We start from the raw sequence: 5,976 nt of genomic DNA on the forward strand, positions 1-5,976 counted from the left end.
TAAAGAGGATATATATGAAGAAACAGAATCTTGTTGAGCACACATACATGTGATGAAGTTTTGGAATGTTACAATAATATAATATATTATATATGTGAATCAAATTAAATGTTATGAATGAATTATAACTTCAAGACAATCTTGTTTTCTCTTTTATTTTATTTTATTTTATTTTATTTTCTCCCCTCGTGTTGTATATTCATTTGTCACTTCTCATCACTACTGAACCAATAATTCCAATAATCTTGACAAGCTGATCTTAAAGACCCAGCTAGTTTGACGACATATATACGCAGATTCATATTTTCATGGGGCACAAAGTAATTTTTTGGAATTGAATCATCCAAAATAGGGGGAAAAGAAAGAAAAGAAAAGAAACGAAAAGAAGGGAGTAATTTTAATTTTATGCATCAAAAGCGTACGTAATTTTGATTGCATAAATTGCTATAACTTTTTTCTATACCATGAGTGGTAATTAAGTTGTGTGGTTCAATTATCATTGTAAGAATAATAAGATAAATTTAAATATTAAGAAGCATATTTGTTTTTTTGAAAAGAAAAAACACTCAATTCGATTTCTGTTTGTTTTAAAATAAGACAAAGTGATTTTTGTCGAAAACATAGACCCATTTCAATTTTTATCTGTGTCTTTCGTGAGTCATGGCGTGATCCTTCCGTCATCGCCTCTCACCAAATATAATAAAAGAGGCTATTGTAACACTTAATATTGTTGATGTGAATGCTAAGTCACTGTTAAATGATATGTTGGCGAATGAGAAATGGTCAGAGATTGATTTGTCTCCTTATAGGCAATGATCAGGGGTTGATTTGTCTCTCTTATAGACAATTGAAAGTTGTAGAAAGCTTAGAGAAGGGGGTTGAATCTATGGTATTCTTTTACTTTAATGAAATAACACTTTAATTACAAACTTTCAGTCTGAATCTACTTGAACTCAGCAGCGAAAAGTTTATAAGACAATTTTGTTTTGTCTCATGAATATCAGAAAATAGAACAGAGAAGGAAAGAAAAAAGCTGACACCATCATGTATCCTAGTTCAGTTGCCTTGTGCAATGCAACCTACATCCAGTTTCCACCACAACAGTGGTGGAATAACACTATAATTAAAATATTATATATACCAATTCGATAGGATTGACACAATCCTTTTCCTCTCAAGTTCTAACCTAACTTGACTTGGCTATGCTAATAACTAACTCTTCACTCTTAGTGCTTACCCAACTAAAAAAGGGGTACCTCACTGGTACAAGATACAAGACACAAGAAACCACCTAAAGAAATCTAAAATAACTCTAGACTTTTCACTCAAGTGTATCACTCAGCCTTTTGTCATTCTTTGGCTTTTTCTTATACTCTCTCTTTTAGCCTTTTACCTCTCAAGAAATTACAGAAAGATATACATTGAAAATGAAATTATAATCTGTAAAACATGAAGGAGATTGATGCTTCAACAGCCTCTGTTACTATGAGTTAAACTGGGTTGAGCAAACACTAATCAAGTTCTTCATTTTGGCGGAATGTTTCTTTCTTTAGATAGCACTGTCCAAAACGTTGAACCTTCTCAGGAAGCTCTCAATGAAAACTCTAACTCTTGTTCTTTCTCCTTGCTTTTCAAAGAATGAACATCTTTTTTTTGTATCTCTTTCCAAGTTTCTGAACTGCTTTTCTCAGAGTCAACTCCTCGAGGTGTGTGCTACCAACTTACCATTTTACCATTTTCAATTAATCCCTAAATTAGGAACTTTGAAATTGAGCATTTTTGCTTGATCGAAAGCCTCAGAGAAGCAATGAAAAAGTTGTTCAATGGTAAACCCAGATATAAATCTTTGAGCTACAACTTTGTCCCCAAGAAACAATTTTGGCCTTTAATTCACAGCAGTGATTATCAGAAATCACTTTCTCCATTTATCCCAAATTTGAGTAGTAGAGAGTTGAAGAAGGAGTGAAGAAAGTAAATTGCATGCAAATGGAAATAAATCATCTTTAACTTCAGACTTAGCTTAGACAGGTTTGATTTGGGTGATTAGACCTTTGCTTTCTTTGATTAAGCTTTCTCTTTCTTTCTTCTTTGATGAAATGAGTAAAGAACGAAGCTCTCTCTCTGTTTTCTCTGAGACTGACCGAAAGAAAAATGAATGTTGGCTTTAGAGCATACCAACTTAGAGAGATCAACTTGGGTGAGCAACTCGGACTTGGGTTGGCTTTCTTCTTATTCAGTCTAAGTGATTTCTTTGCTTAACAACTTTGGGCTTTTAGTGCTTTATAGCCCACTATGTTTCTGGTTTAATTTTCATCCTATTGGGCTGTTGCAACAATATTTCTTTGACCTGCAACACTAATCAAACATAATCAAAACTAATTGGGTAGTTAACCCAATAAAAATAATGTTATTATCATCAATTAAGTTAGATAAATTCTTAACTCAACAACAATAATCAGGGATTATTTGTCCCTTTTTATCCACCAAACATGACTTCGTTTCACGTATTACACTAAACCAAAACGTATATTATTTGGGGTGATTATTCATCTCAGTTGAAACCTCTTACTTCTCTTCCAAGTCAAATAGAATTGTATGACACTACAAGAAAATTGTTGAAAATCATCAAATTTACTAGCGAAATTACTAAAAAATTCCGTTGGTAAACAAAATAATTAAATAACTAAAACAACAAAATATATGTGCTTAAGTCTTATAGCTAATATCCACGCTAGCAAAGTCTAAGTTATCCAATATCAATTTTTTTTAGGTGGCCTAAACTTTGGAAGCTTTAAACTTGGAGTAGACACAAATCAGAGAAGCTTTGATGATAGTCCCTGAACTTACAACAACTATTGTCTCTGCTGATATTATTACACAATCTCTAATTATTGAATTTGTTGTAATAGTTACGTTGTTAGTCCATTCGATGGGTTTGGTGAGTCATGAGGTCTCAATTATTTGATTTTGGAATAGGAATGAGAGGTCTCAATTGAGATGAATTATCCCCAAATAACATAGTTTTTTGGTTAATAAAAGAGGACAAATTAATCCCTTACCATTTTTTATAGAGGGATAAATTGACCCATGACCATTGCTCATTCGCCAACAAGGTACTTAACGGAGACTCAACGTTCACATCAACAATGTTAAGTGCCACATAGCTCTCTTCCGTTAAGTTTGGTGAAGAGAGATTGCGGAGGGGCCGCCATGACTCATGGAAGACAAAGACAGGGACGGAATGGATCTATTTTTGACAGGAATTGCCTTGTCCTATTTTAAAATAAACAAGGACCAGATTGAGTGTTTACTAAAAAAAAAAGCTCACCCTAAATGTTTTGTCTATTGTAATTGTGAGAATAATATTTCTCATTTTTTAATTAATTCAGATTAGTTGAGTGATAAATTTACTGATTTCGTTTAAACAAATATCAAAAATTCAAATTTTATTTTGTGTATTATATTAATATATTAAAGAAATATATAATAGTAGTACATGTTTCTGAATACAAACATTCTTGTTCTGCATGGGAACGTGATGATGATGAAAGAGATGCTGGGCAGTGGGGTTAACATAATTGGAAGCTGGCAAGGAGAATCTCATTCACCATTTGAGACACTATACGTATTGACAAAGACTAAATTTTAATTTGTCACACTATTTCTTCAACTATACTATATATTATTCCTTTCATATATTTACATTTTACAACCAATAACAGGCTAAAAAATTTCGATATGGAAGTAGGAGGAGTGTTATACCTTAACATGATAATTTTTGTGTTTTTTAAAATTATGGGAGGTACACATATCGGACCCTCCGATTTGTGTTTAACAATTTTAAAAATTTGGGGTACCCAAATCGGATCCACCGATTTGTGTTTAAAAAATACTTTTTTTAAAATTTTTTAAACACAAATCGGACGATCCGAGTACAGAAATTGGACGGTCCGATTTCTGTACTTCTTAAAAATCAGACGGTCCGATTTATACTTCGTAAATTAAATCATTCCATATTTTAAAAAAATACCACAGTAAATCACAATTTAAAAAAATATAATTGTTAACCCAATATTAAAAATAAAAATGTGCCAATAACAACTAGTACCACTCAAAACTCAAAAGTGTAAAAAACATCTTGCACCTTTATTTGTCTTCTATGGATGCCTCCAACATTTCTTTACACAATATTAAAATATTTAATAAAAAAATTTAAAAATTAATCTAGGATGTTACTCTTAAATAATTTTTATTATGAGACTAATTTAGCCTAAAGTACTATGCTCCTTATCCACACAATTTATGAAAATCTGTGGCTGGGTAAACTTCTATATATCTTAATAATATACATATGCTACTGCTGAGTGCCGTGTGTGATCTACAAGATCTTATATTATTGTACTTTTGGAAACTCGTTGGCCATTTGGATCTTAGCATCATGAACAAGCTAAGCTAGACTTTTTGGCTCTTACTCTCTTAGCTATATATAACTTGCTGTAACTATTTTTTTTTTTTTTTCAAAAAATGGTTAGATAACTAATATAATATAATGTAATATAATATAATAGGAGACACTTTTTGAAGTTTAAAGTGTGACACAATGCCATCTATATATATCCATATCTATATTAATGTACATCGAAAAAGGGTATACTACTAGTCTTATTAGCTTAATTATGAGAGAGAATGACAAAAATGTACCATAGACATTCCGAAGCACAATATCTTTAACTTTTAGCTAAGTATTTCTTGGGGATGATGATGGGAAATTGGTAGTTGATGCGTCAAATTGGATTTGGATTTGTCTCTAGAGATGTCCCAAATGTTTGTATTCAGAGCTATGATATAGATAGATATACACATACACATAGAGAAACAAGTAACCATATAGAGAGTTCTTGATGGTTCTTGAGAACACAGAACTCAAGAGTATAAATTGTCGTGAGAGTGAAGACATCACATCAAATTCAAAATCTTAAAGTTGTAAATTCATGGATTTCTCATCTTATAAACTCCTCATTCTTTTTTATTTTTTTCAATGTGAGACTAATTTCTTACACTACTCATCACACTTGCAACGTTAACATTTATTCTTATGTATATTGAGAATGTGTAGAGATAGAGAAAAAGAATAATATCATGTTTTGTGAGTTTTTTTTTTTTTTTTTTATGCTTATTCTATATGTATGTTATGTACGTTTTTTATCTGTACGTGAGTGTAAACTTTATCTATCATTCAAATTTACTCCATAATTGATATGTTCAATAGTCAACAATCCTAAAATCAGTACACCTTATAAATATGAGACCATTATTTATTATATATACTATGGACAAATCAAAGGATTTTTTTCACTAATCAAAGGATTCTTCTCACTAATTTCCAATGAGAAGGCTAAATTTAATCTTCCATAGCATACTTAGATGGAGTCAAAATCAGATTGCTTTGATTTGTATTTGTAACTTTAGACCAAGAAAATGGTTGAACATGCCAAGATCCTTTTTAGAGAGAACATTTGAATCCTTTGCTCGCCTTTGCTACTTCCCGAGACATGTTGGTGTCTTAAAATCCTATTTGGGACTTGGGAGCTTTTAGTATTCAATCGCAAACTGTCACAATCTATTGTGAAAGTATGAAAAACCAATTATGACAATTGCAAACCGCTGCAATTTGTGTAGTTTTATTTTAAAAAAATAATAAATGATGGCGGTGTAAAATTATTAAATTATTTTTGAGTAATGCTACATTACAAGTATAATTTATTATTTTTGACCAATAGTTAACTAACAATATTTAAAAGTGTTGCTTAAAAGAATGATATTAAACTGTTAGACTAAGTACTTGTTTGGGTGTCATTAAGATGATAAAAAAAATATATTTTTTAATAAAAAATATTTTTTATTATTTTTTTAGCATGTTTGATAAATTTTTAGTAGTAAAAATAAAAGTACTAAAAAAATTTAAAAAATATCTTT

Source organism: Arachis ipaensis, chromosome B01 (assembly GCF_000816755.2).
Source record: "Arachis ipaensis cultivar K30076 chromosome B01, Araip1.1, whole genome shotgun sequence".
Classification (NCBI taxonomy): domain Eukaryota; kingdom Viridiplantae; phylum Streptophyta; class Magnoliopsida; order Fabales; family Fabaceae; genus Arachis; species Arachis ipaensis.